The 22431-nt window shown below is 41.1% G+C and overlaps 1 long non-coding RNA gene across 1 annotated transcript in view; it reads right to left on the bottom strand.

Annotated features, from left to right (window-relative positions):
* Positions 1-323: 323 nt before the first annotated feature.
* Positions 324-22431, bottom strand: part of LOC114117597 (uncharacterized) — an 86752-nt gene continuing 64644 nt past the window's right edge. The window contains exon 3 of the long non-coding RNA XR_003591236.3: positions 324-5195. This is a non-coding gene — a long non-coding RNA (uncharacterized LOC114117597). The remainder of the gene's footprint in view (positions 5196-22431) is intronic.

The following is a 22431-nucleotide window of genomic DNA, read 5'->3' as shown; positions in this document are numbered from 1 at the left end:
ATTCAAAGTGAAGCAGAGAATATCACTATAGACCCCACAGGCATAAATGAATAATAAGAAAATACTGTAACAACTCTATAACTTACATTCTACAACTTAGTTGAAATAGGCCAATTTCTTAAAAGCCACAAAATATCAAAACTCACCCAAGAAGAGAGAGATTACCTTAATATCCTTATGTCTAAGAAATCAAATAAGTAGTTAAAAACATCCTGAACAATATGACTCCAGGCTCATACGGTTTCAAAAAATATTAGCAAATCACATATATGCATCTATATATAATATATACATACACACACAGAGGCACACAACCACGTAACTGATTTTCATCAAGTGGGATTTATTTTGGGAGTGCAATGCTCCTTCAACATTTGAAAATCAACATAATCTACCATATTAACATAGAAAAGAAGAATACCGCATGATCATATTAACAAATGCAGAAAAAACAGTTAAGACACACCCAACACCCATTTGACTTTTTTAAGGCTCTCAACAAATTAAGATTAGAAGGGAGCTTTCTTAACCTGATAAAAGGCATCTACAAAACCCTACAGCTAACGTCATACTTAATGGTGAAAGATTAAATGCTTTCCCTAAGACTGGGAACAAAACAAGTGGGTTCATTTTCACTATTCCTATTCAACATTGTACTGTAAGTCCTAGCCACTGCAAAAAGGCAAGTGAAAGAAAGAAAAGGCATGTAAATTTTAAAGGAAGGAATAAAACTATCACTGTTCACAGACAATAGAATTGTCTATATAGGAAATTCCAAAGCATCTACAAAAAGAAAAGTCTCTAGAACTAATGGGTGAGCTTTGCAAAGTCACAATGTATAAGGTCAATACTATTATTATTATTATTATTAATCATACTTCTGGATACTGTCAATAAACAATCAGAAACTGAAGTTTTAAAAATAGTACCGTATACAAGTCCTCAAAAGGTAAACTATTTAGGTATAAACCTAGCAAAATATGTATAAGATGTAAATTCCAAAACATTGAAGACTTGAATAAATGAAAAGATATATCATGTTTACTGATTTTAAAACAACATGGTTAAGATATCAATTATCCCCAAATTAATTGCAGTAGGAATTTTTCTGCAGATGGACACAAGATGATTCTAAAATTTATTTGAGCATGCAAAAGAACTAGTATAGCCAAAACTGTCTTGATAGAGAAAATGTTGGAGGGCTCACACTACCCAGTTTTAACATTTATTATAAAGCTACACTAACAAAGACATTGTGGTACCAACAAAAGCCCAGACAATATCAATAGAACAGAACAGAGGGTGCAGAAAAGGGAGCCAAATAAACATGGTCAACTGCTTTTCAATGAAGTCATAAAAGCAATTCAATGGAGAAAAGATAGTCTTTTCAACAAATAGAATTGGAACAATCAGATATTCACCTGCAAAAAATAATAATAATAAACCTCAACTTGTACCTCACATCTTACACAAAAATTAACTCAAAATAACCACAGAAGAATGCAAAACATATAAAACATTTCAAAGAAACCATAGGAGAAATTTTCATGATCTTTGGTTAAGTAAAGTGTTCATTTATATGATCCCAAAATCATGATCTATTAAAAATTACTGATAAGTTGGACTTCATGCAATTTTAAATGTTTGCTGTGCCAAGACAATGAAGAAGCAAGATACATATGGTGAGAAAATATTTGGAAAAACATATATTTTGTAAAGGGCTTGTATTCAAAATGTACAAAGAACCCTCAAAATTCAACAATAAGACAAAAAAATAAGCCAAATAATCGAACAGCTACTTTACCAGAAAAGATCTATGAATAGTAAATAAAGCATATGAAATGATGCTCAACATCATTAGCCCTTATGGAAATGCAAATTAAAATTATATAGAGATACCATTATATACCTATTAGAATAGCTACAATGAAGGAAAGAAACACCCAACAATACCAACTACTGATTAGGATTCAGAACTGGAACTCTCATACATTGATGGTGGGACAAAATGGTACAGCCATTCGGTTCCTCAACAACTGATAAGCAACAGTGGATCATCAACAAAATATACTACTGCTAAACAATAAAAAAGAATGAACTGTTGATACACATCATAATACAGATGCACTTCAGAAGAATTATGCTGACTGAAAAAAGTCAGGATCCAAAGGGTACATACTTTATACTCTCATTTATATGACATCTATGTGACAAAATTATAGAAACAAACAAGAGATGCACAGTTTTCAGGGATTACTGGTTGAGGGAAGGTTTGTGGAAACTTGAGGGTATGATGGAACTGTTCTGTATTCTGATTTTTTGTTATCGTTGTTTAGTTGCTCAGTCACGCCTGGCTCTCTGTGACCCCATGGACTGCAGCACACCAGGCTCCTCTGTCCTCCACCATCTCCCAGAGTTTACTCAAATTCACATCAATTGAGTCAGTGAGGCTACAATCTCTCCCAGCATCAGGGTCTTTTCCAACGGGTCAGCTCTTCATATCAGGTGGGCAAAGTACTGGAACTTCAGCTTCGGCATCAGTCCTTCCAATGAATTTTCAGGGTTGATTTCCTTTAGGATTGACTGACTTGAACTTGCAGTTCAGGGGACTCTCAAGAGTCTTCTCCAGCACCACAATTCAAAAGCTTCAATTTTTCAGCCTTCGGCCTTCTTTATGGTCCAAATCTCACATTTGTACATGACTACTGGAAAAACCATAGCTCTGACTATACATACCCTGGTTGGCAAAGTGATGTCTCTGTTTTTTAATGTGCTATCTAGGTGTGTCATAGCTTTCTTTCCAAGAAACTGTTCAGCTCAGTTCAGTCACTCAGTCGTGTCTCTTTGCAGCCCCATGGACTGCAGCATGCCAGGCCTCCCTGTCCATCACCAGCGCCTGAAGATTACTTAAACTCATGTCCATTGAGTCAGTGATGCCTTCCAACCATCTCATCCTCTGTCATCCCCTTCTCCTCCTGCCTTCAATCTTTCTCAGCATCAGGATCTTTACCAATGAGTTAGTTGTTCACATCAGGTGGCCAAAGTATTGGAGTTTCAGCTTCAGCATCAGTTCTTCCAATGAATATTCAGGACTGATTTCCTTTAGGACTGACTGGTTTGATCTCCTTGCAGTCCAAGGGACTCTCAAGATTCTTCTCCAACACTGCAGTTCAAAAGTATCAATTCTTCAACTCTCAGCTTTCTTTATAGTCCAAATCTCACATCCATACATGACTACTGGAAAAAACATAGCTTTGACTAGATGGACCTTTGTTGGCAGAGTAATGTCTCTGCTTTTAAATATGCTGTCTAGGTTGAACATAGCTTTTCTTCCAAGGAGCAAGCGTCTTTTAACTTCATGGCTGCAATCACCTTCCACAGTGACTTTGGAGCCCAAAAAAATAAAATCTGTCACTGCTTCCACTTTTCCCCCTTCTATTTACCTTGAAGTGATGGGACAAGATGTCGTGATCTTAGTTTTTTTAATGTTGAGTTTCAGGTTAGCATTTGCATTCTCCTCTTTCAGCATCAAGATGCTCTATTTCCTCTTCACTTTCTGCCATTAGAGTAGTATCATCTGCATATCTGAGGTTGTTGATGTTTCTCCTAGCAATCTTGATTCCAGCTTTGATTCATCCAGCCTGGCATCTAGCCTGATTTTAGTCGTGGTTATATAAAAATTACACGTATTACATTACATGTTATAAAAACAGTATATCAAAAAAGTCAGTGCCATTGTATCTAAATTTGTTAAAGTCTCAATGACAGAAAACTGTAGAGTAATATCACGAAGTTCTGAACTATAACCCTACACTTTTATACCCAGCTGTTTTAACTTGTACGAATGAAATGGCAACACACAGACATTTTCAAGTGTGAATCCAAGCAATGTAGGAGCAATAAGATGTTGTTGAAAAAAAATTTATTTATTAAATCCAGCCAACATAGATAAATCAAAATAAAAAATTCAGGAAACAAAAGGACTAGTGGTGAGCACAGAATTATTTAAATATGTAATTAAAATTGAACAGCTCCAGTAATAATTATGATTGCCAAGATATCAACATTCTAAATCTTAACAATATAAAAATTAAAAAAATTTGCAAGTTTGAGAAAAGAAAATGAAAAGAGTTTTAAGGTTGCTACAGCTATCATATTTCATAACAGGGAGTAATTCCATACTGTCTAGGAAAATAGTAACTAAAAACTAATCTCTTGTATTTTATAATTTTTTTAACCTTAAACTGATTTTTAAAGTCTTTTATTTTGAAACGATTTTAGAATTACAGAAAGGTTGAAAACAATCATACAGAGAATGTGATATGCTCTTCATTAATGTACATGACCACAGTACAATGATCAAAACCAGGAAGTCAACACTGATACAACCCTACTAATGGAACTACAGGCTTTATTAAATATCACCAACTTGCCCACTAATGTGGGAAAACTTTCAGTTCAGAATCCAATCCAGGATCCCACCTCGTATTTAACTGCTCTTATATCTCCCAAATAATTCTCATAATCATTAAGAAACAGTAACCCTCAGGTGAAGAAAAATTACTTGAAAATTAGCAATTACTTCCATTTCATTTCAGTTTCTTTTTTCTTTAAATTCAGGTAAAGCTAAATTATATTTTCATCTAAAACACCAAGTAACTCTATTGTAATAACACCAGTGTCACATGAGTTGAAGGATTAATATATCAATATTCATTAGGAAAAAAATTGATCAAGGTGATGAGATGTTTTCTGAAAATCTAATCTTTACTAGCCACACAGTGCCCAGGGACAATTGTAGGTGATGGGAAAACTTTGAAAAGTTTTCAGCAGAGGAGTTACTGAATTTGTATCATTCACAATATACCTGTGGCTGCTGTATAGAGGATGAATTAGAGGGCTAAGTCTGGAGGAAGCAAGTTGTGAGGCTGTTATAATAAAAATAGGTAAACTATTTAGGAATCCATTTGGCTCTAAGTAACAGAAAATCCAAATAATGGTGGCTTATGCAAAAGAGAGGTTTATTCTTCTCACAAGAAAATCAAGGGATAGCAGTTACTGGTGTTAACTATTTCACCACGGATCCAGGTGGTTTTTGTTTCTTATTTGTCTTTTTGTTTTATTACATAGACAGGTCATCTTCACAGTTGTCACTTCATAGTCCAAGTTGGCTGCCACAGCTCCAAACATCACATCTATATTCAAAAAAAGAAAAATTCAAAATATATATAAGGCTCTACATCTATTTCTTTTAATCCAGGAGATGTTTGCTTTCATTCTCCTTGGTCAGAACTGTCACTTTTAAGTGCAAAAGAGGCTCAGAAAGTGAGTACTTAATCTGAGATTAAGCACATTATAGATGTAAACAAAATCATGATGTTTTTAGAATGGAAGATGGAGGGAAGTATATGTTGGGTAAGCAATTAACAATATCTATCAGATAGGTATGAGTTTAATAGCCCCAAATTATGTCAGTGAATGGGGACTGAAAGTGAGCAGATACATCTGAGCTACATAGAAGACTGAAAGGTCAGACCCTGGTGACTGACTGGCTATCAGGTATGAGAAAGAAACAGGAATGAAGGAAGCCTCTCAGGTTTCTGAGCTGGTGGAACAGGAGGATAGGGATGCCGGGACTGCAGGGGGAAATGCTACCTGCTATTTAATTGGGGCTCCCAATATATTGAACACTAAGAAAGTGTTCCTTAATTGATGTAAAAAAAAATCAATAAGCAAAACAATGGACTAGGCATATTACCAAATGTTTTATATGCATTATCTCATTTAATCTTTATAACAATCAATGAGTTTAGTATGTTTTAGTCATTGGAATTTCACCAGTGTCCAGAAAAGCACATGACACATAGTAGGTGCTCTAAAAATATTGAACAAAAGAAAAAAGAAAAGCAGGATTATTATTATCTTATAGGTGAAAAATCTGAGGTTCAGAGAAGTTAAATGGCTTGCCTAAAACCTGAAGTCATACATTTGTAGAATGGTAGACTCAAGAATTCAGCTCAGCTTTGTGCTTTTCTACCATGGTCTATCATCTTTCTGTTAAATAAAGCTATGAAACTCCCATTTCGTCAGAAAAAAATGGAACCACTGGAAAAACTGGAACCTTTCCAGGAGGCCAACTCCTTCCATAGCCTCACACACACTGCGTGAGCTGGTTTCTCTCTACCTCCCAATCCAGTGTCCTGTCACTCTCCCCATCTTGCTGCCCTCAGGTCACTTTGCTCCATTCAGTGGTTCCCAAGTGGATGGATGACTCTTTCTCATCCATCAGCTCTCAGAGGCTTCCCCCAATTGTAAGACTAGATCAAGTTCCCCAGATGCCCTAGGGTATCTTAACACCACCTATCCCTTTCTATAGCACTTCTCTGAGCCTATGACTAAAAGGATATTAGCATGATTACCTGTCTAAACTCAAGCTAGAATGTAAGCTCCATGAAGGGCAAGTATCTGACTCTTTCACTCTATAAATCCCCAATCTTCAACACAGTGTCTGGCACATAGTAGATGCTCAGGACATATTTTATGCTTGAAAGGATAGATAAGTGAATGTGATGGATAGGTAATTAAATGAATGGATGAATATGATGGATGGATGAGTAAACAGACGGATGGATGTTATAGATGAGCAGCCAGATGCTATGGATGGATGGATAGATGGATGGGTGGACAGACGAGAGCCTTTCTCTAGACCACTATTTCTGATGCTTCTCATCTCATATTCCCATGTTTCTTGGCAGGCTGCCTCCTGCTACAGCTTTTGATGACTCCTCCTTCCTTTGCTGGCAAAAACTTCCTGGTTGGATCTTACCTGGGCCCACACTGCTTGGCAAGTAGCCAAGAGACTCCAGATCTGACTTGATCTGATAAGACATTGTGGGCTGGTGTGAAAATATCCTCTCCCTGGGGAGAAGGTGGGCCCGAGGCAATTATGCAACAGAAAGAGCTCTCAAAGTAAATCTGTCTTGCACAAACAGGTTAGAGTTAAATTTGACCTGAGCCATGAATCACGCTGTCAGTCTCCCATTCAACTGCATCACTAAGCCAGCAACCTTTGTGAGCGCTACTATTTATATAGATACAAGTATATGTATCTATACAGAGGTATGTGCGCAACTGAAGTGTTCTGATTAATTGTATCCTTGGTGAGAAAGACTTTTTTCATTTCTCCTCCTTTTGTGTTTAGACAAAGCTGGTTCAAGGATGTGGAGATGAAGGCCCTTGAAGGACTGGGAGTGCCAGGAGTGGGAGGAGAGATCAAGGATTCATTCAGCGAATGTTTCCTGATTCTGACTCTGGGAGGAGCACTTGGGAATGAGAGTGGGGTGTTGGAAGGTATGAAAGTTAATACGATGTGCTTTTCGCCCCCATGTTATTCAAAGTCTGGTGGGGCTGCTGACTGACAGGAGGAAGGATGGTAGGTGGTTAAGAATTTAGACTCTGAAATCAAATAGATGGAGATTCAAATGCCAGCTTCATCATGTACTTGCTGCATGACCTTGGCAAGTTATTTAAAGTTTCTGAGCCCAAGCTCTCACTTCTATGGGTATATATATATATATATATATATATATATATATATATATTTAGTCCATGGACTCACAAAGAGTTGGCCATGACTGAGTGGCTAACACTTTCACTTTCTTTCACATATATATATATATATATATATATTTTTTTTTTTTCCTGTCTTCTGGAGTTTGCATGAGTCTGGAACAAGACAATGACTGTAAAGCCTGGCACAGAGTAAACACTCAAGAATCATCATCATTGTTAGCATCATAACTAACACCTTTTCAGTTTTCAGTATGTGCCAGGGACAAGAGGTATTTATGTGTAGTAACTCACTTAATCCTCCCACAGGCCCTAGAAGAGAGAGATTATTATTCCCCTCCCCACACGCCTCCCCATTTTTCAGATGAAAAAATGTGTGACATAAAGAGGTAAAGTGATTTGTCCAAGGTCACACTTCTACTAACTGGTGGAATCAGGACTCAAACTCAGAATACAACCCCAGATCCAGAGGGTTATGGATCCACCCCCAGGATTCCTTTAGCACCCTTCTGGTACCCTTTTCTTAACTGCAATGATCCCCCTGGCCCAACCTTGAGGATGGAGGGAAACTGCTTCTTTGATCATCAATTATGTTGAGTGCCAAGCTTTCTTTATGTAGAAGGTATAGCGCTGTACAGTGGTTATGGACTGAATCCATGCTCTTCTCCTATGTAGAAGAAAAGATTCGTAACAATAGTAACCAGATGAACAATCTAACTTGAGTTCATGGGGAAGGGAGGGGTCCTGAGGGCTGGATGGTAGCTGGGAACTGCCTGCTCCTGCAGGCACTCTTGCAGGGAGGGAGAGAGGGCCATCAACACTGATGGTCAACCTCATCACTTTTCCTAATTTACTTCAGAACCAGAATGTACTCTCCCCTTAGCCTCAGTGTCCACACCTTAGCACTCACCTCCTGACCTTAGGCCTTGGTCTGAAGGGTCCCATGTTCTATCCACCTATCCTAAGGAGCTTATCAACGTAGTCTTTTAAACAATTACAGGGCTCTCCAGGCCCCACACAGTCCAATACAAACCAAACCTGTAGGGGTAGGACCCAGGTGTTGGCATTTTTCTTAATCCCACCACCACAACCATCACTACCCATAACCATCTCCACGCCCCTTGAGTGGTTCACTCTCACTGGCCTTTTCAGTCTCACTTCCTCTAGGAAGCCTCCCTGCTATTATCCCACAACTCCTAATTGGGTACATCTCCTCTGAACTCCCAAAGCACATTCTGTGTCTACCACGTTCAAACTCATGATCTTGGTGAAGCTGTGCACTTACTTTCTCTTCCACCCTGAACCTTGAGGGTAACGTCCATATTGTATCTTATTGTGGGCATCTCCCCAGACATTTCCCGGGCCTAGTACAAAGGTCTACCCCATTGTAAAAAAAGCTGCAGTAACTGTGGAATAAATGAGTGATGGAACAGTGAGGATGCTTCTGGCTTTCTGCTCTTAAAAATAATAGTGAATATATCCATAAATATGTTCATTATTGTGTTTTAGAATATTTCCCTTAAAGTAGGGCTGCTGGAATAAGGGCATAAAGATTCTTGTGTCTATTTCTGTAGGCATGTGTGTCTCACCAACAATACCCAGAGTGTGTCACTCATAGAGTTTAGATGGGATTGACCCAAGCCTAATCCCTCAGTAAATCTGTGGTTTAGCCCAATCAGGATAACCTACCACTCCCTACACCCATGCACTGCCACACACAGTGATGGATGTAGGGATCATCACCAGATCCAATTATTTTTCCCCCACTATTAGGAAAATGTACTCTTATGACAGGAGCCAAAAAGCATATAATAACCCTGGTGTTGGTGACTCCAATCCTGTGGCTAAAAGGGAAACCTAAGGATTAGCATATATCCCTGCCTCCTACAAAGAAGCAGAGAAGAAAAATTCAGAAAAAGAAACTGCTGTGATCACATTGCTGCTGGATTAAGACTCACCTGAAACTTACATCTCAGGTTTTGAGTTATGTGAGTCAATAAATTTCCTTTCTTGTCTAAGACACTTTAAAATGGATTTTTTGTTGTTTGTACTTATTTTCAAATTTACTTTCAAAAGCATCTTAACTCATGTACTACACCACTGCCAAACTGTTTTTCAAAGAGTTGTCAACATTGGCAACTAGGCTGAAATTGTCTTTATCTTATTAGATAAGACAGTTGCTTCTAAGAATTCAATAATTCAGGATATCAGGGGTCACAAAGACTCTAGGAGTGATTCAATCACACTGCCACCCCCTTCCTCCACCCCAGTGAGCAGTAGAGTATAAAGTCAAGTGATGTCTGTCACCCCTAACCTGGAGGAACAAGTAGATGAAAGACAAATTTTGTTCCCAGATGATGCTGTGAATTTTTTTTTAATGCCTAAAAATTTTAAGAATAACCTTTTCTGTTTTTTTTTTAACATAAAACAATACTTGCTCATTACAGAAAAATCAGAAAACACTATATTGCAACTATCTATTGCTTTGTAAGGAACCATTCCAAAACTGAGCAGCTTAAAATAATAATTTTTTTAAGCTACCACATTTTGTGGGTCAAGAATCTGGAAAAGGCACAGTGGGGATGGCATATATTTGCTCCACCATGTATTTATTCAACTGGAAAGACCAGATGTTGGGACTGACTTGATTGTTCGGGCAGAAGTATGCATGCGTGCGTGCTAAGTCACTTCAGTCATGTCTGACTGTTCAAGACCCCATGGACTGTAGCCCACCAGGCTCCTTGGTCTATGGGATTCTCCAGGCAAAAATACTGGAGTGGGTTGCCATGCCCTCCCCCAGGGGATATTCCTGACCCTGGATTGAACCTGCATCTCTTACATCTCCTGCATTGGCAGGCAGGTTCTTACCACTAGCACCACCTGGGAAGCCCTAGGCAGAAGTGTATCTAGAGGTAACTAGACTTACATGTTTCCTTTGATGCAGCTGTGAGCTGGGACCTCAGCTGGGGCTGGAATACATACATATGGACTGTCTGTGTGGCCTGGACTTCTTTGTAGCATGGCTGCCTCAGAATTCTTCCATGGAAGCTCAAAGCTTATGTCCTAAAACAACTAGACCAAAACTTTATGGCCTTTTCTGATTCATCTTTGGAAGTCACATAGCATCACTTCTACCACCTTCCAATGGACATTCAGTCACTAGGGTCACTTCAGATTCAGTGGGAGGGGCCACAGACCCCATCTTTCGCCAGCAAGGGAATCAGAGAATTTGCAGACATATTTAAAACTACCATAATATTCATGTAAAAAGACCATGGCAACTCAACCGTGCCCACTCAGGGAAAATCACAATCAACATCTTGGTGGCTACCTTTATGGATACTTTTCTGTTATTGATTTTATAACACTGGTTTAGTTTTAAGTCAATACTCTTTGCCTTAAAGGTGGAAGAAATCCAATTTAAACCTAATGTAAGCAATAAAGAATTGATGCTTTTGAACTATGGTGCTGGAGAAGACTCTTGAGAGTCCCTTGGACTGCAAGAAGATCAAACCAGTCAATCCAAAAGGAAATCAACCCTGAGAATTCATTGGAAGGACTGATGCTGAAGCTGAAGCTCCAATAATTTGGCTACCTGATGCGAAGACCTTACTCACTGGAAAAGACCCTGATCCTGGGAAAGATTGAAGAGGATGAGAAGGGGTGACAGAGGATGAGACGATTGGATGGCATCACTGACTCAATGGACATGAGTTTGAGCAAGCTCTGGGAGATGGTGAAGGACAGGGAAGCCTAGTGTGCTGCAGTCCATGGGGCTGTGAAGAGTTGGACACGACTGAGCAACTGAACAACAACAAAGCAACAGAAGAAATGTATTGGCTCCTAGAGGTGAAAATCCCACAGAGCTGACTTCAAGAGATGGGGGATCCTGAGGCTTCATGAGTGTCACCAGGATCTATCTTACTGCACCTCCTGGTTCTTCTTTCTCTTAGCTGGTTTCATCTCAGGCAAACTTGCCCACATGGTGCCAAAAGGGACACTGCAGCTCTTGGCATGCATGGTCCTTAGTCTTCATGCTTGTAGAAATAGAGTTGCTTCTCTCCTGAGAGATTTATCATCATTCTAGGGATGACCTTCATTTGGCCCAGCTTGAGGTATGAGCCGAGGGCATCCTTTAAAGAGTAGCCTGTCCAAGAGCATCCTGAGATGAAAAGCTCATGTCCACCACAGGCAGCTTTGTTCTCTGCTTTTTTCCTGATTAACTTTATATTCATGCCTATGAATATGCTTCCAATAACATCATTTAGAATAACTGCTTTGTAGCCCTATGAGGGGGATGCACCATTATTTAATTTAGTTCCCTGCTGTTGAGCATTCTGATAGTTCCAATTTTTCACTGCAACCATCAGTACAGTATGCCTTTTAACTAAATCTGTGCAAACATCCACTAAATATTATTTCTAGATGTGGAATTGCTAAGTCAAAAGACATGCCTGTTGTTAATGTTCTTGATGCTTTTTCATCAAATCATCTTCACAAAATGTAACAACTTATACTCCTACCTACATGAGTTAAGATCGCTGATTTCCCCCACCAATACTGGGTACTAACACTTTAGCAACAAAATCTTTGCCAAACAGACAAAATGATATTTTGTGGTTTTAATTTGCATTTCTTTCATTGCTAGTGAGGCTCAGTGAATTTCAATTCCTCCTGTACAAATTGCATTTCCTGGTAGAGAAGCAAAATGCCCGTCACAGTGGCCGGTCTCAGAGCCCCCAACCCCTGAGAGGCAGTGGGGAGTAACAAGACCACTAATTGTAATGATAATTGAAATAATCATAACCACTGTCAGAGACAATTTACTAGGATCAAGCTTTGCGCCCAACACTCTCCAGGCACCATCATGGTTAGCCTCCATGTTGATTGTTGATTACCACATCCATTAGGGTCTTGAAGACCCAGAGCTTTGCTCAGAGACCCCAATTTCATGGTTATCAAATCTCCCTCAAAACTTCTGCAAAGGGATTTTCTTTAGTGTGCCCTCTGCAGAAAAGTCTAGGTTTCATCCTCTATCTACTCTGCTTTTTTACTTATTTGTCCAAGATCTCTACTCACACAGAGCACTTTTTAAGTTTTGTCAACATGAATAAAGACAGGAGCCACAGGAAGCAGTCAAGAGGCTTACTGCATGCTGTCTGGGCAACCTCATTGGTTCTTATTTTCTCTGTCCCTCTGAGGAGCAGAATACATTCCTCTCTCTGTCTGTACAGCAGCATAGAAGCACCTTAGTGGTTCAAATATGCCCTGGTGAGGGTGAGTATGTATCCATCATCCTCCATAGACTTATCAAAGTATTTATTTCCATACAAATAACAGGGGGGAAATGGAAAATAAAATTTTCTCCCAGGCTTTTAACGTCTATAACGTAGAGGGCTGGTGCTGCTTCATTTTATAGGTGAAAAAAAACTGAGGGTAGAAGAACCGCAATAATTTGTTTCCAGTCCTACCCTTTCACCATCTCAGAGACTCTAAAAGATGCTGCCCAGCAACGGGAACTACCCACTGACCCTGAACTTGCAGCACATCTTCCTGACCCCATGCCTTCCCTCCTGCTGTTTTCTGTGCTTCTCACTGACTGTATGTACAACATTCTCTCATTCCCCCAGTATCTGCTGCACAAATAGACCCTATCACACCCTCCAACCGGCAGAACAGTGCACAGCCTGTAAGGGTTGGAGAGCTCCAGCACAGACACACACCCACGTCAGCTTGAAAGGTAGGAAAACGTGACCTTGAGACCTGTTTCTCCAGCCCTCCCAGAGCTCAGCCCTGAGAACAAGGAGGCTTGAGCACCTTTGAGTGGGGCACAGCTCCCTGGGGCCAAGGAGCAGTCTGTACCAAGGCTGACAACTGACTCATCCACCCAGATCTTTCCCATTTTCTCAAGGCAGGCAGTTTCTGATGCAGAGCTGAAAATTCTCCGCTACCTCATTGTGTGCCTGTTCTTGAGGGCGGGGGCTTTGGGTAGATTTCTGAAAAGCAATTATGCTTATTACTGGTTAGGATTTCAGAAACCTTCTCTGTTTGCTGAATGCATTAATTTGCAGCCCTTTCCTTCACTCATGCTTCCTGACAGCTCCATTTTGCAGGTGGGAAAAGATGCAGATGGAGAGCAGTAGAGAAAGGCTGTAACAAGAAACCAAAAATGGAAGAGAAATTCAAAGATGGAAAGAGAGCAGGCTAATGACATTATCAGTGACTGGAGAGTTCCCAGGACTTCACCTTGGGCATTTCAGATATGTAACTCAATAAATCCTCCCCTTTACTTGAACCAGCTTGAGTTGAATTTCTCTCACTTGAAATCACAAGTCTTCTGATTATTATGCCCCTTGTATATGGTGTCTTTAAAAATAAGAAAAAAGGCTTCCCAGATGACTCAGTGGTAAAGAATTTGCCTGCCAACCAGGAGACACGGGTTTGATCCCTGGGTCAGGAAGATCCCCTGGAGAAGGAAATTGTAACCCACTGCAGTATTCTTGCCTGGGATATCCTGTGGACAGAGGAGCCTGGCAGGCTACAATTCATGGGGTCGAAAAGAATCAGACATGACTGAGCAACTAAACAACAACATACATATATATATATATATATATATATATATATATATATATACACTAAATGTTATATATATAACATTTTAGTTCTTGTTTTACAAATTGCTCATTTAAAAAACTGAAATCATACAGAACTATTTAAGGTATAGAGTTGGGGTTAAGCAACTCTATGGTTATATGCACATAACCAGTGAAGCACATGGGCTTCCTCTGACCCTCCTAAATTCCCACTACAATTAAAGAGGTAAAAGATGTGGCCCACAGGGTGGGGAGAATGAGAATGAAGATGACAGCGATAAAACTTAGACGCTATGTAGCAGTGGGCAAATAGCGACTAACTCAGCCATTCTAAGAAAGTTGAACCCTGTACAAGGCCGCAGAGAAGCAGAAAACCCATCAGATTTTTGCTCTGGATCCTCCCAAAGGCTAAGGAATTGGAGATGTCATGTGCCTTTTAAAATAGGGAACAGATAGGGAAGGAAATGGCAGGTTTGTTCAAAGTCCATAAAAGAAGTGATTAGGCCTATGGGTGAGGACCCCGCAGTCAAGCAGATCAGATGGTGTCTTTCTGGCTTGAAGCAAGAGACTCTGGCCTTGGGATTTCCATCTGGAAATCAGGGAAAGGCTGAGTTAAGAGAGAGGTATAATCTGAAGGCAGAAGCCTCATTATCCTCTCTTCTCTGAGAATCAGGCATTTACTCCACCAAGCAGGTAACTGGAAGGTTTCTAATATGGGAAAAAAGAGCAATCCAAGAGAAAAGGCCTCCAAGTACTCAGAGCTGAGGCTTCCCCCAAATAAACAGCCCAGCCAATCAGGATTTTCCCAATCATCACCTTTCTCCTATGCACTTATTTACATATATAATACTTACAAAGTGGGGAAGGTTGTAATTATCCACATTGTTCTGTCACTTGTTTTCTTAATCTAATTATATACTTTGGACACAGCCTATGTATGTACACCTAAGCATTTATGTGCGATAGACTTGTATGTATGAAGAACAGGATAGTCGTGCAGTCTCCAAATCTCACTGCACAGGTTCCTTATTTACAAAGTTGGTGGGGGGAATCTTTTCCAATAAGAAATCTGATGAACACTGCTTTAACCAAAGGGTCAATTTTGGCATCACTGATACCACGTATCTTTTAATGTGTTGCACTGCCAAGGACATAATATTACTCCCAAGTCTTTCCTGCTGAAAACACACATCCTGAACCTAACCCAGAGGAAACAGATAAATCCAGAATGTGAGAAAGTCTCCTTGACACTTCAAAAAAGTCAATATTATGGGAGCAGGGCGCGGCGGGGGAGGGGGGGAGTTGGAAATCTCTTTAGCTGCTGCCAATTGAAGGCAACTAAAGAGATTTGACAACTAAATGTAGGGGAATTTTAGACTGGGGAGAAACTAGCTAAAAAGGAACTCTGAGGGACAACTGGAGAAATTTGAATATGGGATGTAAAGTTGAATATAGAATGTATTAATGCCGAATTTTCTGAGTGTAGCAGAAACATGGCAAAACATTAGCAACCGGTGAAACTAGGTAAAAGATGAATGGGCATTCATTATACTTTTCTTTCAAGTCTTTAGTAGGCTTGACAATTTTCAAAATAAAAAGCTGGTAGATAAGGGAGTTGACTCTGGAGTCTGATCTACATGATCCATTTGGGAAAGTGACTCAACTTTTCCAAGAGCTTCTCTGTCACAGGGTGATAATAATAAAACCTACCTCATGAGCCTGTTGAGTTAAATGAGATGATGCCTGCAAAGTGTTTTTCAGAGTTCCTGACATAGTAAATGTTAACTGTCATTATCATCTGCCTCCTTCTTTTTAATGGATACATAATTCCATTGTCTTGAGTTTCTCTTGATTTAGCAAGAAAGTCATCACCCAGCTAAAGAGTGCTGCTTTCTTGTCAGCACAAGATAAGGTGGTCACAGTTTGTGCTGTGGGGTGGAGCAGAAGGAGGTCTCACTCCGACTGCTGAATCTGGGTGTCTGACTGGTGGACACCTGTGGTTTAGGGCCCCTTCCTCCACCTGCTTTGATTAATAAAAACCCGTTTATAGCTGGGAATCAACTCAATGTGATTTGAGTTGGTTAACCCTGCTTCCTCTACTGCTACCAGAGCAGCCACCCACCCAGGTTCACATAAAGCTCCTTCCTCCAAGCCACAGTGCTTACTTTAAGGATAAGAAACATCTTACCCAGGGTTCTTCCTGGGAAACCTTTGCCACCATGATCTGGAAAACACCTACAGTGATCCAGAAATACAGAAGTGGATATATCCCAGCCCTGGCCCCAGGAGCCCCTCGAGTCTAGAAGTGGAGACTGACGAGCTGCAGATCCAGCTCTCCAGAATCCCAAATCCCTGAAAGATCAATGGCTTTCACTTCTCTGTCATTTCTTCAAATGAGGCACCTGAATTTTGAACTTCTCAGAAACGGGCTTTATCGGCAAGGCAGAGATTTAAGGTTCCCTCCAGAAGACCTTGAAGGTAATTTCCTCCCAATTACCATGAGTTTCTCATCAACACCATTCCCTTGGGAGGCATTACTAAAGGGGAGATGGTACCAGGTGATAATGTCAGAGAACACGCACTATTAAATAACTTCTGAAAATTCCCAAGGTTTAATGGCAATGCTTTTCTTTTGAACTCCTTACTTCTTCTTTTTTTAATGCACTCTTCATTTTATTGTGTTCAGGTCATCGTTTGACGCAAGTGGAACAAATATAGTCATATCCGTTCCTCTGAAAGCAGGGAGGATAGTGCAGTGTCACAGAGGGAAGCGTGGGCTCTGGCGTCAGGCTGCCTGCAATCACTCTTGGTGCTGACAGGTAGCAGCTTTGTAATCTTGGGCCAGGGACTCTTTCTTTGAGCCTCAGTTCCCTGAAGTATCAAATCAGGTGAAAAGTACATTCTTCATAGTGTTGTCCTACACTCAAATGAAATAATGAATGGAATGAATAGCAAAACCTGGCACACAGCAAGGGCTCAATAAACAACAGCTATTACTATTATTGTTATTATAGGCAGTTCTGGGGTGACAGATGTAGACAAGCAATCGGGGTGATCTGCATGTGGTGTTAGACATGGAGACAGACACAAAGGGGCAAGAAAACTGTCCTGCTCTTAAGGATCTCACCTTCAGATTAAGGGAAGGGCAAATGCAAATTAGGGCAAAATGCAGTGGAAAACAAAACAATAATGCAAGCAATTAAAAAGGAGTCCCTTATAAAAGACGTTTTGAGGTAGCACTGATGCTCATGCAAATAGTAGGCATTGGAGTGAGCGCCACAGAGTAAGAATGGAAACTAGTTCATCTCTAACTGGGAATCAGCCTAGAAGCAAGCTCATGCTGATGCTCAGGTGAACACAAAGACATCTGTTACAGACATCGTGTTTTGAGATGTGTCCTGCTGAACTCTCGCAGGAAAGTAATGTTAGAGATCATGAAACTGGCCTGGTCTAGAATTCAGATCTACCTGATGCCAAAGCTCCTAATCTTTCTATGACACCCCGTTGTCTTCAGTGGTTTCTCTCTACAAACTCACGAGTTCTGAAGCATAATAGCTGCCCATCCTATATGGGTGGAGATGATGGAAGGATGGATAGATGGTGTGTGGTGGGTATATTGTGAAGAGATGGATGGAACATGAATAGGATGTAGAAGAGAGACGGAGGGATGGTAGATGAATGGATGGATGGTGGCTAGATAGATGTAGAGTAGATGGATGGGTGGATAGGGGCTGGGAGAATGGTAGGGGGATGAATAGAAGGGTAGTTGAAAGATACATTGATGGTGAGGAGATGGATGGATGGAAGACAAGTGGACAGAGGCACAGACTTGCTTTGTACTTAAAAGCTCATGACAGTAGCCCAGGGTGAAGTGCAACAAAGTGCAGCCAGGTACTTAACAGCTCTGTTGCTCCTTGTTAAAATATCATCTACTTAATGGTAGTTGATAAATACTATAGTTCAGTACTTGCTATGTCCCAAAGCCAGTGTTAAGCCCTTTACAGAGATCATTTCACAAACGTCCTGAGGTCATTAATTTTATTCAAAAAGGAACTAGAGCTTACAGAGCTGCTCCAAGATACACAGCAAGTAGCTGGCAGAATCAGGACTCAGACTCAGGCTGCTAAAAACTCCAAGCTCCTGTTCTTAACCTGTGTGGTCAGTTTCTGTGATAGGCTTTTTCTTCATAGAAGAAGCTCATAACACTGTCTAGGAGTCAGGAAATACCTACCAGGGAAGGAGACACTTGAGCTGAGTCTTAAAGGCCAGGAGAATGAAGGGCTTTCAAGACAGAACAGAGAGCCTAGTGCTGAGGAGGTGTATCAGTTCCTTCCTACAGGTGAGAAGGAAGCAGGAAAAAAGACAAGACAGAAAAGGTAGGCTAGGACCAAGTCATGGAGGGTCTTTGAATGCCATAGCCAGAATGATTAATGGTGCTATTAGTAGCAATGAATGCTATGAGTCAAGCTCTTTGCTAGCTGCTTTTACTTGTATCCTCTCATCTTAACCTCTCAAATATGTGAGACTAATTGCTACTTTTACCCTAATTTGCAGCTGAGAAAGCTGAGCATGTGATTTAATAACTTACTAAAGGTTACATAGCTAAAATGGCAAAGTCAAGACTTGAACCCAGGTCTCTCTAACTATAGAGTTCATGCTTTTAACCACCGTGCTATACTGCCCTGTGTGAACTTGAACTTTATCCATTCCATAAGAATTTGATTTTCATCCTGTCCAATGGGAAGCCATTGAAAGCTTTTAAACAGGAAACAACCTGGATAATGTATACATTAGGAATATCCCCTCTGATGACTATGCAGGTTGGACAGAGTAAGACAAAACTGGTCTCTTCTGTAAGTCCACCCTTTCTGCATGCCTGCCTTTGCCTAGACCTGCATTTTACCTCCCAGGTCCCTGAGTCTGTTTACTGACTGGATGGAAAGCCAAGACAACTAACTTGCTGTGTGACCTTAGATAGCACCTGACCTCACTGGGCCTCAGATTTCTCACAGGATAGGAAGTGGCTGGCTCATAGATTCTTAGGGCTCTCTCTAGCTCTGACATTGCACTTGCCTCTGTGCTCTGGGATTATGTGACTAAATGTGCCACATTTTGCCACTCATAACAACCTCAGGAAAGCTGACATCTGCAATTTTTTTCTGCACTATCTTGAAGTCCCAAAGCATAGAAGAGTTATTTTTGGTCACTGCTCAATATAAAGCTTTGTTCTCCTGGCCCTCTGGTGTCATTGCCAGCTTGTCTCCACACAATCCTCTTCAAGACACCTTGGCCTTCCAGACCCGCTAACTCCAAGGAAGAAGCCATTTATAAACTTCTGACAGGGTATAATTGCTAACTGCATCTAGCTGAGGAGCTGTCAACAAGTAGCATTAGACCAGAGATTGGCTACCCAAATGCCCCCAGAGTGTCAACAGTCATACTCCATTTAAACGCAGTCTAGGAACTAAGCCGGAGAAGGCACTGGCGACCCACTCCAGTACTCCTGCCTGGAAACTCCCACGGACAGAGGAGCCTGGTAGGCTGCAGTCCACGGGATCGCTAAGGGTCGGACATGACTGAGTGACTTCATTTTCACTTTTCACTTTCATGCATTGGAGAAGGAAATGGCACCGCACTTCAGTGTTCTTGCCTGGAGAATCCCAGGGACGGGGGAGCCTGGTGGGCTCTATGGGGTCACACAGAGTCAGACACGACTGAAGCGACTTAGCAGCAGCAGCAGGAACTAAGCAGGGTGGGGGGATATCTGTAAACCAAATAATGAACATGGCCTCTGGTTTGTGCCCTGAAGAGTATTTGAGTAGGACTAACCCCTCAGTCTTAGTGGAAAGACAGGTGCCAATGAGTGTGGGACTAGAGTGTGGGCCTCATGGATGTGGACTTTGGAGTCAGACTGCCTGTATCCCAAGCTTGCTTCCAGTTCTTACAGGTGATACAACCTTGCGCAAGTCACCTAACATAGCTGTGCCTTGGTTTCCCCATATGGATGTGGTGTGTTTGAGTGAGTCATTGTGTGTGAGGTCATAAGAACAGTACTTAGTACATAGTACATAGTATTGTACATAGTACAGTACAATAGTAACAGTATATAGTAATTAAAATTCAACATTCAAAAACCTAAGATCATGGCATCTGGTCCCATCACTTCATGACAAATACATAAGGAAACAATGGAAGCAATGACAGATTCTATTCTCTTGGGCTCCAAAATCACTGCAGATGGTGACTGCAGCTATGAAATTAAAAGATGCTTCCTCCTTGGAAGAAAAGCTATGACCAACCTAGACAGCATATTAAAAAGCAGAGACGTTGCTGACAAAGGTCCATATAATAAAAGCTGGGAGGGAGAGGGAGAGGATAGGATGATTTGGGAGAATGGCACTGAAACATGTATACTATCATGTAAGAAATGAATCGCCAGTCTATGCCCGATGCAGGATACAGGATGCTTGGGGCTGGTGCATGGGGATGACCCAGAGAGATGTTATGGGGAGGGGAGGTGGGAGGGGGGTTTATGTTTGGGAACGCAAGTACACCTGTGGTGGATTCATGTCAATGTATGGCAAAACTAATACAGTATTGTAAAGTAAAATAAAGTAAAAAAAAAAAAAAAAAAGCTATGGATTTTCCAGTAGTCATGTATAAATGTGAGAGTTGGACCATAAAAAAGGCTGAGCACTGAAAAATTGATGCTTTTGAACTGTGGTGTTAGAGAAGACTCTTGAGAGTCCCTTGGACTGCAAGCAGATCAAACCAGTCCATCCTAAAGGAAGTCAACCCTAAATATTCTCTAAAGCACTGATGCTGAAGCTGAAGCTCCAATGCTTTGGCCACCTGATGCAAAGAGCTGTCTCATTGGAAAAGACCCTGATGCTGGGAAAGATTGAAGGCAAGAGGAGGATAAGATGGCTGGGTATCATCACCAACTCAGTGGACATGAGTTTGGGCAAGCTCTGAGAGATGATAAAAGACAGGGAAGTCTGGTGTGCTACAGTCCATGCGGTTGTAAAGAGTCAGACACAACTGAGCAACTGAACAACATAATAACTGCTAAATAAAATGTTGGATTATTATTATTACTGGGGTTCCAGGGGCCATGAGAGCCCCCACTAGCCTAAAGAAATCAGTATACCATAAGACTGTGATCCTCAAAGTGTGTTCCAATCCCAGCTTTACCAAACTTGTTTCTAACAAGGCAGCTTGTTAGAAATGCAGATTCTCAGGCCCTACCCAGACCCACTAATTAGATGCTCTGGGGGTGGGGGGCACAGATTTGAGCTCTAACAGACCCTCTGGGTGACACTGATACACGGTAAAATCTGAGAGCTGTAAGCATGCCTCCTAAAACACCCTTCATGGTGACTCCTCTAGGACAGACAAACATAGTAGCGGTGGCGATGACTCAGGTGGGTCTTTCTCTTGCCTGAGCCATTGTAAAGTGTAAAATGGATGACATGGGTGAAAATACAGGGTTGCTGTGCAGAGCCACTGAAGTTAGGGAAATGACAAGCTTGTTGGCCCATTCTACCTGCTCTGTCTTCCTGGAAGTCCTTAGGAAAACGTCCCTGGGGATGTAAGGCCGTCCCCTGCTAGTTTAACAGTTTAGTTCACTGGCTTTGGAAACATGCATATCTTTATAGTAAAGGGAACTCCACCAGAGAGGAAAGGCTCTGAGTGACTCCTGCAGGTGGCTTCCTCCTCTCTCAGCTCCGGTTCCTCCCAGCAATTTATAAACCTGGGAGCAGAGGACCTCCAAACCAGATGACTGAGGGGAGAGGAATGGCTTCCACAAAACCAGAACTCAAATCTTGGCTCCAGGTGAGTGACTTGGGAGCTTTACCACACCTCTCTGAGCTTTTCTGTAAAGTGATTATCATCAGCTTCCCCATTCAAGGTTGTGGAGACAACTAACTGAGATCTCTTGCCCAAGAGACTCTTATTAAGAACCTACTATGCGTAGGCTCTGTTCTAGCCCTTCAGATACAGTAATGACGGTGATCATGACCTGCCCTCATGGAGCTAATGTTTTAAAGAAGAAGATGAATATTCCATGTCTAGTTACAAAGTTAATTATCTTATTATAATTGTGATCCATAAATGATGGCATAAAGGGACCTAATCTGATATACTGGAGAAGGCAATGGCAACCCGCTCCAGTGTTCTTGCCTGGAAAATCCCATGGACGGAGGAGCCTGGTGGGCTGCCGTCTATGGGGTCACCAGAGTCAGACACGACTGAAGCGACTTAG

Source organism: Ovis aries, chromosome 13 (assembly GCF_016772045.2).
Source record: "Ovis aries strain OAR_USU_Benz2616 breed Rambouillet chromosome 13, ARS-UI_Ramb_v3.0, whole genome shotgun sequence".
NCBI lineage: Eukaryota > Metazoa > Chordata > Mammalia > Artiodactyla > Bovidae > Ovis > Ovis aries.
Note: the sequence above shows the minus strand (reverse complement) of the source record. Positions and strands in the feature narration are given on the sequence as shown.